Consider the following 14,710-nt stretch of genomic DNA (forward strand, 5'->3'; position numbering starts at 1 on the left):
TACAGCAGCTGTTCCTGACTTTGATACTAATGTTTGAGAGGCAGTGATAAAAATCTCTCCTCATACTAAGGCACAGACTGCTTTCCTAGAATCATCTTATTTCTCCAATTCTGATTTTCCCTCCATAACAATTCCTGTTTATCATCTAGTAATATATGTAATTTTGTAAGCTCTGTTAAGCAAAAACCTTCAAGACCAAAAGTTGTCCTGAAAGAAAGGGTTTCTTGAGCCATATTCTACCCAGAGAAAGGATCAGGCCTTGAGCCATGCAATCTAAATCACTACCACTGGAGCTCAATGGAGAAGACAAACATGCCCACCATCCTGGGATTAATGGGGCTCTTTTATACAATGGGTTTGGAGAAGAAGGATGTGTTGTTTTAAAAGACTTTAAATTGGCTTGTAAATAAGGGGGGTAGGAAAAGTTGAAGTGAGGAGAGTATCGGAATTGGTGAACAGTTCATCAGGAAGAGGTACTTTGTGCTCTTGAATGTGGGCCACAGTCCAGAAAGTTCTTGGGTAAGCAAGACATGGTGATATTTGGTGGTTGGCTCTTCTCTCTAGGTAAGACCTGGAATAGCTGCCTGGAAGTTTATTCTGTTTCAGGACACTTTCAGGAATGTGAGGAGTCATTTGCTGGTTTCTTCTTGCAGCTCTGCTAATGGATTGACTCTCGTTGTCTCTTCCACCCCCCCTCCCCCCAGCTTGCTGCAGTTCAGTTCAGAACATTGCAGAAATTTTCTCTTGTCAGCTAACTAAAATTCTTCTCTGAAATGAGGTGTGATGTAAATAGATGTGCAACTCTATTAATGCATATTTTAAAGAAACCTGCTTTGTGCTTACTTGCTTTTTTGTTTCTATCATTTAGGGCCACTCTGAGATCTATTACAATATGAGTATGTAGGCTGGGATGGATAATGGAGGATAAGGGTAGAATGAAGACCAGGGAAGGTCAGGGAAGATAATCAGCATAGGATTAAGTCAGGGAAAGGAAAAGGAATAGGACATGGGGAAAGGAAGGAGAAAGTCCCTTTTGTTTTTTATAAGCAACACTGCCATCTCTCCATTCCTCACTTATGTCCACTATTTGTTTAAACTGCAAGGCACGCGATAATGAAAATATATTGACTTAGCTCTGCGACTAAGAAGGAAAGTTACCGCCGGTTAAATAACTATATCCCTTGGGTTTTATGTCTTCATTGGTAAATAAGAGAATTGTTTCTTCCAATTCTGACCTTTGATTCTATATGACATGATTTTGCACTGTGTTCTCTTATGTTTAACCAAAAAATAAAATGAATTTGAAATGCCTTCAATTCATTAAAAATTTCATATAGAAAAAGCATGTATAAAGTATATAAAACTTTATATGTACAACTTCATGAATTTTTACATATATGTTCATATATGTATGACTGTGCCTACACATTGTGGACAGAAAAAGGGGTGCTGTAATAAGTCATAAACTTTTATTTGGGCAGACATGGTGGATTGTCATGCTCCAGGCTCTTAATTTCTCTAGTGAAAGGTTTTTAAGCCAGCCTTGTCTATTGCATTCGGGTTGACACACCTTTGAAATGCTCTAAGTAACACTCCTCAGAAGTGTAACCACCCTCCTGTTTACAATTCTGTAATCGGATCCTCACTGTGCTTGCTCTCATCTTCATATTATCTTCCTTACATTTCCTCCTTAATTTCAAATGCATAAAATAAACTATAAAACTGTTATTCTCTAGAACATTTGAGATCTTGCTCCCTGGCATATGTCATCCAGTTTTGGCTCAAATAAACTCTTATAAAAATTGCCTACAGGTTTCAACATTTTTTACATTGACATCATATATGTATACATACATCCATATACACATAAACACTCCTGTGTAACTGCACTTAGATCAAGATGTGGAGCATTTCCAAAACCCTACTCCTTGTTCCTGGGAGATATCCAAAGAAACTGAGTAACTCCTGGAGATGGCCCAAGCCACCACCTACCACCTTAAATATCATCTTTAGCTAAAGATAAAAGAAAAATTGGGGCAAGGGGTCAGTTATGGAAGGTTACCAGAAAAAGCACAGCAAACAATGGTAAGGTTTGGTATACAGGTATAAGCCAATGCCTTCTCCATTGATAAGTTTCTTGTGATTAAGAGTCATCCTCTTTTTCTGGTTAGGGAAACATCTTACAGATGGAGATTTCTTCTGTCAATGCAAGTTTCCCTCATAAGGCATAACTTACCTGTTTTTACAGTTTCCCCTGTGTCTACAGTTTCTCAAAAATAATCATCTCAAATTGATCTTCATATCAAAGAAGAATATTTTGGAGTGGCACATTTTGCTTCTGCTACCCTTCAATTGATGGAATCATGTAGTATGTACTCTTTTGTGTCTGGCTTTTCATTCTTTATTGAATTTTTAAGATTCACCTATTTGTCCTGGGTAGCAATAGTTTGTTCTTTTACTTGCTGTGTGGTATTCTGCTACTTGTATATCATTACTGTTCATTCTGTCATTGATGGGCAGTTGGGTTATTTCCAATTTTTATCTTCTTTGAATAAAGCTACAATAAACATTTTTGTACAGAACTTTCAGTGGACATATACATTCATTTCTCCAGGGTACATAGGTATATACACAGGCATGGAATTGCTGAATCATAGTTATATGTTTAGTTTTAGGAAAAAATTGCCAAATAATTTTTCAGAGATTGCGCAAGTTATGCTTCCACCAATGATGATCTGAGTTCCATTTGTCTCACATCCTCACCAACACCCACTATTCTTTTTTTAAATGTAAAGGCTATTATTTATTCAGTCTTCATTCACTCTTATCAAAAAAGTATTTATTCATCTCTTACAGTGGAGCTGGCATTAAAATATAGTATAATATAAAAATATAATATAATATAATATAATATAATATAATATAATATAATATAATATAACCTTTATAGTGTAGTCGTGCGTGCCATAGAGAAGGCATTGTTGCTCTTGTAGATCTAATATTTGAGCTGGGGACTAACAGACTTGTACAACATACATTACATGCACATGTACAATATAGAGTTTTAAGTGCTTTTAAAAAGTACTCTGCCCCAATTCTAATTTGGGAATATACTGGGAGAAGGAGCATCTAGCCTTTTGTCCATCTGCTTAATGACTTTTCTGCAAAGGAAAAGACTGGTCAGAACCTAAAGCCTTGACTAAACAGCATCACTGGTACAATCCCTGGGCTTTAACTGGCACGCAGTCTTTCTCTGCCTTCTCTCCTTTGCTGTCCATCTTCTACCTGGAAGGTGCAGCAACAACTTGGAGAAAATCAGAGAAAGCTTTAATGAGGAGGTATTAAGCTGAAATCAGTAACTATAAGGAGTTGTGTACCACTTATGCCATCATATTGCAAGGAACAGAAAATCTAATTTCAGTTGGCCTTCTCAATGAAGAGGATTTATCATTTTGTGTACCTGAGCACCCAGAGGCAATAAAATCTCCATGGCAGTTGATAGAGCAGTCCTGTGGTAGCACCAAAGTCTCAATTTCTTTCCAATCCAGTTCCCTTCATGTTTTAAAGACAGCTGACATAGGCATTGGTTTTTTAGGGTTTCTGTTCAATTCTGGAGAGTTGTAGAGACAGAAGTCACCACATTCTAATGGGTTCCTGAGACCAACCTGGATTGGACTGCGTAGTTGCATGCCCACTGTTGAACCTGTGCTTTGTTTAAACCAACCAGGAATTGCTCTTGAAGTGAGGAGAGGGTTGAATGTATTTTGAAAAAATATGGAGATAGCTACTCGAATAAAATCTGATGCTTTTAAGAAAGGAAAGGAGAGAAATTTTTGGGTGGCCAAACAACTGTGTCCATTATAATCAAAAGGTCTTGACTACCTAACTTCTAAACTTTGCAAGAACACTTGCCCAGGTTCTAGACCCCCACAGGGAATTTGGATTCAGTAGGTCTGCATTTTAACACATCTGCTGATTCTGGTAGTAAACCATCCTTGGGACCCAAAAGAGTACATGATTTTGAAAAAATTTAAAAATATGTCAATGAATTTTTTTCTCTTATAGTAATAGTACAAGTTCATAACCTACAACTTAGAAAATACAGAAATGATAAAGATAAATTCAAAATAATTTTTTCCCTTGTATAGGAAATGCTTATGTTTTCTAAAGAGGTATGGTGTTTGTTAAATCAAAATACTGAGCATACACTTTGAAAAATCTATTGTGTTCTTTTTTTGATGAATGCTTTACATTTCATTAGAATTCTTCTACATCTTCAGAGCAATTTTGGGATACTAGCCAAAAGCTAATGGTCCCTCTGCACTGTTAACACACAGGGACAGAGGAGATTTGTCATGTCATCACTGAGACTGGTTTTATGGAAAGAGTCATTAATCAAGGCAAGCAGGGCATTTTGTAAATATCCAGGCCTGGAGAAGATGAGCACCTCAATTGAAAGCACTTGTACCTGGGAGAATTTGAATGTGACTCAGCCTTCTTTGCCAATGACGAGGCATCAGCAATGCATTACTTGAAGGACTTCTCTATGGTTTAGCCTTGATATTTTTATTCACATGCTTTGTTGAAGGTGAGCTTGTTGTTCCACACTTGTACATTCAACTGTACAGATAACCTTGGGCTGGAGGAACTCTTGTCACCCCTGGCTTTGTGGACAGACCATCTTCTTGTCTTGCCAGAACCATGTTTACAGCCTCAAGGTTAATGGAGTGAAGAATTTGTAATTGTGATAGGTTTTAAATAAGCTATTATGGTAACATAAAATGCTCCTAAGTCCTACAACCTTCAAAACTTCCCAAGAAATATTTTGAGAAGCCACTTTATAGCCCTTGGATATTATAGTCATATAGCCGACTTTTTTCTTTTATCCATGCTTGTTTTGTGCCATGGTTTCTATAGAGACTCTTTAAAAAGCTATGAATCGTCTCCCTAGTAAAAATTATATATGCATACAACAATTTTAATATAATTTTTGGCCTATCTCTGGACAGGTTAATGGAGCCCAGACTGAGAAATACAGCCCATTGGATGGATGGTTTAAAAAGTTCAATCTTGTGTTAGGCTACTATAATTTAGTTGCCTGCTCTGCTACTTATATAATCTTCTGCAAGCTACTTAACCTCTCTATCCCTCAGTTTCATTATCGACAAAATGGGGATAATATGAGAACCTACTTCCTACAGCTTTGTGAACAATAAATCAGTGATATAGCCTGCCACAGAGGTATAGTGCTAGGGGTAGATACAAGGTTTAGGAGGAACTGAATCTTGCTCAAACTCACTATAATACTTTATCTCATTTACTGATTTAAATGAAGTGTTGTATGTACTGTCCACTCCATCACATAGCACCCCCTTTAGATGAAGTTTAGTTTATCTGGTATGCAGTGGGGAACCACGGAAGGGTTTTAAGTAGGGGAGTGATATAACCAGATTTTTAAAGTATTTTCATTTTCTTTGCATTAGGTGTGCTGATGATGCACAAAATGCAAGTAAAGAGACCCCTTGGGGGAAGAGAGCACTAATCTAGGATGATACTTTGGTCATGCATTAGGGGACATAGAAAGGGACATGGCCAAGGATGGTAAGTGAGCTACGTCACTGATCAATATGAAAAGGAGAAGGAGTCAGTGAGGATAATGCTGAGGTTGTCTCTAGAGTGGTTTAGTACCATTTATCCATATGCAGCAGGTTTCTTTTTGTTTTTTCCTGAGGCAGATATAATAATAATAAACTTCGCTTTGAATGCTTGAGCTGGAGAGATCTATGGATGTTGACTTAGGGTGCCTGTACAGGGGTTGACTATATGAAGGGGGTTGGGTAGACTTATGAGTGGGAGTCATTGACACAGATGTACTACTTGAAGTCCTTGAGAACTCGGAGTAACAAGAGAATTGGAACATGAAGACAGGCCAGAAAGACATCAGCATTTATCGGGCAATGCAGAGGAATCAGTGAAGGAAACTAACATAAGCCAGAGGGGAAGAGAACAATTATGTTGGGTTGTAGACTTAAAAAAGAATAGGAAGAGAAGAAAGGAACTATCAGTAAAACTCCATGACTCTTAAGTGATCATGTGAAATTAGGATTGAAAGGTGCTCAATGTTTGCTAGAAATGTTCAATAGAGTGTTTGGGGCAAGGCTTTCCACAGTAAACTGACAAGGGAAGGAGTTCAGGGAATAGAAATCATGGATGTAGGTAACTTTTTTAGTCTCTGAGTCAGAAACCAATGTGAGATGGTGTCCAGAGAAGTTTTGGGAGGGGTGTGTTCAGGGATGAGGAAAATTATTACTGGGTGGAATCTAGGGTTTTTCTTGATGATTTGGCCTGCAATTAGTGAGGCTACCTTTCCTATTTCCAGCTCAAAGGATTTTCACTATGATTATTAACTTTGGTCCCAGAGACCCACAGTTATCTATATGTGATAATTAGCTCTTCAGCACCCATTCTCAGAAATATAGAAATATTGCCCCCTGGGGTTGTACAAAGCAACCACTTTGGCCATGACTCCTGATTAGCTTAAGTCCTTCTGTGTGTCCCATGCTCCTGGCCACAGCAATGGTTAGTAGGTGGGCACATGTCCCATGTTAGGCTACTTAGAACCAAAGACACAATTTCAGGGGTTTTACTTAAAACTCTCAGGGCTACAGATATAATTTCTAGAAATGTATAGCCCTAGATGCCATTGGCAGTCATTTTGTGACCATGAAGGTGGAAAACCTGCTGAGGAACTGGAGCTAGAAAACAGAAGGGAAGAAAGTAGGCCCTGCCTACATGATTTAAGCCCATGCGTCTAGTTTTCCATTTTGCTTTTACAGACATTGAGCTAATAAATTCCCCTTATAGCTTATGCTGGTTGGAATTGGGTTCCTTCTTATATGTAACTAAAAACATTTTAGCTAATATATCCTTCCATTTCTTTGGGTGTAACTTTAGAAGAAAAATTAAAATATCCATTTCTTTTTTTTTACTCAGCAGTTTAGAGATATTTCACCTCCATTATTTCATTTGATCCTTACAAATAGTGTGCCATTTTACAGAGGAACCTCATTAGTGGGCAGTTGTGATCTAGAATTCACATCTCTGATTCTTATTTTCCACATCAACATGTAAATCCCTTTTAAATATAGTCAGCTGAGTATTGAATCATTAGTTTCATATTCCATTTCCAGTTCTGTCTTCAACTTATGTTTCTGTTTTTACGAATTGTTCTAAATCACTGAAGGCCTTTACAAAGACTCTGGCCTTTAGTGAATAATCAATGCCTTAAAGTAAAAATGCATGAAATATTAATGAGTTACCAAAAAATCACAAAACTACTTTAAATGCATTTACCTAAGTTCAGATGGTTTATATCCTAGAGCTCAGAGGAAACTTGCAGGTTTTATCTTATGCTTATTATTTTAGGATTATTATTGTTATCCTCAATCTTGAAAATTTTTGGAGAATGGGAGAGGCATGAGAAGGGTAAATCTGAAAAAATATGACTTGATTTTCAAAAGGGAGATACCAGGAATTACATACCTAAAGCTTGATATAAAAAAACAAAATTAAACTAAAACCATTCTAGAAGATAACCAGTTTGTAGGAATTTGGAAAAGAATTTGGCAATTACCAGTATAAGTCCTGCCAAGCTAACTTGGCCATTGATAACAAATCAGTCATATCAATAACTCTTAAAAGTGTATGATTACTGTTTTGATAGCTCAAAAGTATCCCACAAAACTTTTAACTGTCTCTTCTGATACAGCTTTCAATTAAGATAATAAAATAAGGTTGTAAAACCAGAGGGTTCGATGAATGATTGTGTGTGTATGTGTGTGTTTGTGTGAGCAAGAGAGGGAAGGAGAGGGAAAGAGTGGTAGAGGGGGGCGAGGCGGGAGAGAAAGAGAGACAGGCAGGCAGACTCACTGACTCAATTGCTCGGAGTTTGATTATACCCTTCCGTTGATGGCACGCTACCTGCTTTAGTCTGTGCAAGACTCCTTTTCTGTTTTATTCCGTTGTCATGTCCCTTTCATTCCCACTCCCAATGCCTATCACCTCTTAGAGACTCTGGTGTATTTAATAAATGAACTACCTACCCTTCGTCATTCATTTACTATCATAGCTTTGAAAAATGTTTGGGGTTGTATGTGTTTATTTAAATTTACACAAGTATAACTGAGATATAAATCAAATTCTCTTTTTTCCCCCAGATCCACTCACTGTTATGTTTTTTCAGAACTATTTATGTGCACTTGGTAAATCTGGTTTATTGCTCCTGTTACATAGTTTCCATAGCATTCCATCACATGCGCGTATCACATTTTACTTACCCATTTTTCTAGAGGTGAATCTTGCTTTTATAGACAATGCTGAAATAATCATCCTTGCATGTATCTCCTTATGGACCTGTATGAGAGGTTCTCTCGAGTATATACCTAGAATCAATAATGCCACGTTCATCATATTGTCTGAACTAGTTAATCCTGTTGCTATCTATGAGAATTCCCTTTTCTCATAACTTTTATGCATTTTATATTATCCATCTTTTCATTATTGTCAATACTACTGACATAAAGTTGAATTTTATTTTCTTTTAGCTTCTCTCTGATTAATAGTGAGATTGAATAGTTCTTCAATTTCTCTAAACCATTTGTGCTTCCTGGTTTTTGAAGTTCCTAAATTATGTTGTATGGACTGAGTATTTATGTTACTCCCATATTCATATGTTGATATCTAATCACCAATGTGATGATGGGAGGTGGAGCCAAGATAACTAGGTCATGAGTCAGTATAGCCCCCATGGATGAGATTAGTGACCTTACAAAAAGAGGCCAAAAAGCTAATTTGCTCTCTTTCCAGTGTATGAGGATATGAGAGGAGGTTGCAGTCTGCAACCCATAAGAGGCTCTCGTCAGAATCCAACTATGCTGGCACCCTAATTTTAATGGAGAATTTATTTATCCTTCCTATTAGGTTTAGTGACTTTAAAACATCATTGTGTAAGAAATTCTTTCCTACCACTGAGTCATAAAAACAGGCTGTTCATTTTTACGTTTTCATCTGGGTTTGGATCAGAGTTATCCTACCATCTTAGAATGGGCTGGGGAAAATATTTTGTCTTATATTTTCTAGAAGATTTTGAATGTTTTGGAGTAATGTATTCTTTAAAAATTTCATAGAATCTTCTTGAAAAAAGACGTTGCCTGTGGGAAGATCTTTTAATTACTAATTCTGTTTCCTTAATGGTTCTAGTACTATTTAGGCTCTATTTTTTCTTGAAACAATATTGTTAAATTATATTTTTCTAGGAATTTGTTCATTTTATCTGTTGTCAAATTCACTAGCAATAAAATTATTCATAATGTTTTTTATTCTCTTTTTAATCTGCCTATGCCCATCTTTTTTTCCCTGATATTATTTATTTTTGCCTCCCTCCCTTTATTTTCATTGTTGAATATTTCTAGGCTTTTGTCTAACTCAATAGCCTTTTCAAAGGACCAATCTTTTCGATCTTGTTCTTTAATTTGCTCGTTTTTATCTTTTTCCTCTTTTTACTTTTTGGCTTTGTTTTGTTGTTCTTTTCTAAATTCTTGAATTGGATGTCTAGCAAACTAACTTACAGTCTTTCCCCCCCAATACAAAGATTTAGAACTATAAATTTCCTTCCAAGTATTAATTTTGTTTCAACCCACAAGTTCTGATAGTATTTTCATTATAATTTGGCTGTGACTATTTTTAAATTTCCATTATGACTTTTAATTCTCTGTATTTTATCTTTAATTTCTGTTTTACAAACTTCTGCTATTTTATTCTTCTTTCTCTTGCTTTATTTGGATTTGGAGTTGCACTTTCTAATTTCTTACACTGATACTTACCTCAGTAAGTTTCAGTTTCTACTTCTATTATAAGCCTTTAAGACTATATTTTCCCTCAAAATAGTACTTTTGCAGTTTTCTGCAAATTCAGTTCAGATTTCAAATCCTCACTGTATTGAATTCTTGCTATGTGAATGCAAAAAGCAAATATATTCAGTCAATTCTTTAAAAGATAGATCTGAAGACCCTTATGTTTCCTCATCTGCAAAATGGGGTTTGTGTCAGCTGAGATTCTTCAAATTCTAAATGATAAGAAACTCAATACCAATCTATTAATAAAAAGAGAATGTATGGAATCATGTAATTTAAAAGGCTAGGGGTATGGATATTTTAAGAGTCTTCCGGATTGGCCTAACCAAGGCAAACAGTCTCCAGGCTCTCCTTTATGTTTCTGCATTTCTTGGCTGTGATTTCTCTTTGTTGTCTGCAGTCACAAATACACTTTCCCTAGCTTGTCATAGTAGCTTCAACATATTTAAAATGGCTAACTTGTAACATCACAGTGACAAACAGGATAAAAATCACAAAATGAGAACATCCAAAAAGAAAGATCCTTGTGCCTTTTGGTACATTAAAAACAAACAAAAACAAACAAAAAGAGAATCCTCATGTTTTAAAAACTACTATATATAAAATTTTTTGTTACTTGTTGCCAGATACAGCCCTAACTGAAAGCATTTGAAAAGCACATAATATGGAGGATACAGCAAGAAGTTGCAGTCTGCAACCCATAAGAAGGTTCTCATCAGAATCCAGCATAGTTGGATTCTGGCACCCTAATTTTAACGTAGAATTTATTTATCCTTCCTATTATGTTTAGTGATTTTTAAAAATCATTGTTTAAGAAATTCCTACCATTGAGTCATAAATATAGGCTAGTCATTCTTATGTTCTCTTCTAGGTTTGCATCAGAATTATCCTGCTATCTTAGAATGCGCTGGGAAAAATATTGAGTCTTCATATTGTCTCAGTCTGTGGCTCAGTGGATCCATGTTACCAGTTCAGTGCTCTCCTGGATGTGATATTTGCTTGGACCACTGGGACTAAGTTTATCGAAACATTCTGGGGGTGGGATGGGAGTGTGTGAAAAAGATATATATTATGTTTAGGAATTCTAGGAGGTCAGATCTTTTTTCTGAAATCAGGTGACTGTCTGGGAAAGTAAAGCAGGGATTTGGGAATGTAACTGATAAATGTAGTTTACAATTCTTCCCCAAAGAAGTGTTTGTGTCCCATGGAGCCATTTGTGACTGAGTACAAGTGGGACTGGGGAAAGTCAATGGGTAAGTCTGTTTGGCTGGCCTTTAGAACACTTAAACTGTGGTCTACAAGGCACAAAGAAGACAACTTAAGGAAAATTCAGGATGGCCACAGCTTACAAAGTTCCTTGCCTGCATGTCTAAATCAGTGACTCATATAAATGAGAGATTTTACATTGAACACACAGCTGTAATTGAGTACTTCCCTGTCTTTTCTGTGCAAAAATGGCTATGTTCATCTCGTCAAGTGGAATAAGATGATTACCTGCACTGTTGTTGCATAATAGTTATCCCATCAATAAAACATGATTTCACATCTTTCAAGGGGAGCTAAAGTACTCACAGTTATTTCAAAATAAAAGGGAGGCACTTATAAAGCCTTTCCATATAAAATCTTCTAAGCCATTTAAATAAGAGTAGCATTTTTAAAATTTACCTTTTAATAAGTTATAGCTAACATAAGTCTGAGACAAATAAATGATAGCTTAGTTAAAAGGAGCAGAAGAAATATTGAACCAGGAATCTTACCCCCTCCCTGAAGTGGCCGCAACTCTTCACCTCTTCCAGTATCCATGTTCTTTACAATGTGATATTATCACCCCTCCCATCAAGAGAAGAGTCAAGAGGCTGCCTATGGTAGTTTTAAAATATAGCCCCCAAATTCTTTGACACTCCTTCTATTGAGAGATAGGCCTATGTTCCCTCCCCTTGAGTCTGGGTGATAACTGCGCTTTATCAGTTTGTGGACCAAGCCTTAAGAAACTAGCAGTTACTACTTCCTGTCTCTTGGGATGCTTGCTCTTGGGACCCAGCCACTATGCTGCAAGGAAATTAATCCGTCCCTTGAGAGTATCACTGAGAGGAATTTGCCAGCCAGCCCTGTGACTGAGCCATCTTGGAAGAGGATCCTTCAGCCCTAGTCAAACTGCCCAGCTGACATCTAGTGGAGCAAAGATGAATTGTCCCCACAGAGCCTTGACCAAATGGTACATTTGTGAGCAAAATAAATGTCTATTGTTTCACACCACTAAGTTTTGAGGTGGTTTGTTATATAGAAATATATAACATATTCAAGGGAGATATTTTAGGCGGCTGGAATATCTCCCTTGAGTAAGAACTGGCTGTGTATTTTGCTTTGGCCGGTGAAATGTGTAAGAAGCGATGGTGTGCCAGTTCAGAGCCTTGGGAACTTGTGTTCCATCTTAGTGTCCTGCCTTTGGAGCCTGTTGGAGGATACAAGCCATATGCCCCGTTGCTCATTGCTGCAGCCAACGGTAGCCCTGCACCTAGGAATGTAAGTAAGACCACTCTAGGCCAGTCAGTCTCTCATTAACAGACTACAGATGCAAGAGCAAGCTAGTCAAGCTCCACCAATCCTGGCCCAGACAAGAGCATCTTAAATGTTTCTCTTGCCAGAATAACCTTGGCCTTTATCATGAATGGGATGCTGTAAAGAGATAGCATATCACTCCGGCAGGTTTCTCTACATACTTACCACTATTTGGTGCTAAACTCTAATCATAATGCATGGGTCTTAGGCAGTGACATGAAGACACATGTAAGGACAGATGACAAGGTAAGAAAAACAATTATTTTGGGATTGCAAACTGAACAGTAACTGTGAATAACTGTTAATATAAGGATGAACTTAAAAAATGGAATACACATAGGTAATGGAATACAATGTAGCACTGAACATGAGTGAACTAAAACTTCATGTATTAATGGAAAGATCTCACAAATATAATGTTGAGTGAAAAAAGAAACTTGGGTGGCAAAGTGAAGTATCTTTCTGTCAGGCATCTGAAGTTTTTCAGCAGTTTACTGTGCATTTGAACACTGATATTTGGAGAAGCTGCATGGGAAAATGTAGTGATCCTAGCTTATTTGGTAGCTGAAATACAAATTTCATCAGTTTTATGAGTATTTTCAAAGTTTAATTTATTCATGTTAAAATGAAATTTAAGCCTAATAAGTCATCTATCACAATTATTGAGCTAATGACATTTTAATAGATAATAATTCTTGACAACTATGGGATGTATATAAATAGGCATATCAGTGATGTTAGACTTTAGCTTTAATATGTCACTTTTATGAACATTACTCGAAATTTGCTTGCATAATAAGATTTTCAGAAATTTAATTCAGTGCCTTTATTTAGAATATTCATAATATACTTGTCCCCTAATCTCAAGGACTCGGGCTTTGCTTGCAGAGCAAGGTCTGCTTCCAGCTCAGTCAGTGCCCCTGGGAATTGGAGCACAACAGGGCAAATGCCTAATTATTCTGACATATCCTGAGATTTGCATTACAGAGGCTGACACGGGGCTTAATGCCTGGTTCTCTCTTACCTACAAATCAGTTCTGAAGCTGTGACTCTCGGTCTGCCAAATAGCTCCAACGATCTTCAAGATCTGTGCTTACATCCATTCAGGGCCCTCCACTCTGGGAAAGCTGTATAATTTTCACTTGCCGTCTTCCACTTTTGGTCTGTGACCAGATGCCAGTGCTTCTGAAAACTGATCAACAGTGGTCTTTCTTCCTCTGCAGTTTTGCTTTTGTCATTGATTAGGTGAGATACATGTATACGTTCACAACCTTGGACGTGTGGCTTTGTGGTACTTCCTACTGTAGGAGGACTATTGAACTGTGGAAATTACCCACCTAGGAAAGTTTTATAGTAGAAACAAGGGGAGGCTTCTGGCATGCCCTGATTGGGGGCTGTTGGCACGAGGCAGGGCAGGATTGAGAAGCAGGATTGGGGTGTATATTTGGCTCTCTCTGGCTGGTCCAAAGTTATAAAAGAAGAATAAAAATTAGGGAAGCTGTCAGTGAATGATCCAGTCCTGGCAAATTTGGGCTGATTATTCATAGGGCTTATTTGACTTCCTGGATTGTTACTAGAGATAGCAATCTAACTTCCTACAAATATGACTAATAGCTAGTTGTCTTCCTTGGCTGGTTACTATAGATAGTGGGTTGGTTTTCTGTGCTGATTCTTGAAAGTCATGGGTCACAGTTCTAATTTTCTATATGGTCTGGGCACTGTCCATTTGTGTACTTTAATCTCTCAGTTCATAAATCTACAAATTAACATGTAACTTTACAGTGGGTGAGCTCTATTCAAATACATTATAAATCAAATAGAGGTACATTCTTCTAGAAAATTAATCTTTTGTGCTGGGCTATTAAAATTCTAGTATGGCATTGAAAAGACATTCTACTTCCCCTTTACCTTATTTCTAAGTTTTGTATAATAATTTCTTAACATTGTGAATTAGGGAAAAATAGATACCAGAAATTGTGAGTAATCCATGCAGTCCTGGAAAAAAATAGGAACTATATAAGAACTAGACAGAAGCACTATTATTATATCAGCATAAATTTAATCAAGGAGGCTAAAGCATATTAGGAAGATATATGTTGGCCATGGTTGAGCAGCATTTTCCAATCTGGTTTACCAAGCATAAAACTTGTAGTTTTAAATCTTTGCTTGATTTACTCCTAGTTTATTTCTCACTTGGTTTATACTCCTAGAGTCAAAGAGATAGATGTTGTCTAGTTGTC

The sequence above is a fragment of the Pteronotus mesoamericanus genome, unplaced genomic scaffold (genome assembly GCF_021234165.1).
Source record: "Pteronotus mesoamericanus isolate MK-2021 breed Mesoamerican mustached bat unplaced genomic scaffold, CSHL_Meso_final scaffold_54, whole genome shotgun sequence".
Taxonomy (NCBI): domain Eukaryota; kingdom Metazoa; phylum Chordata; class Mammalia; order Chiroptera; family Mormoopidae; genus Pteronotus; species Pteronotus mesoamericanus.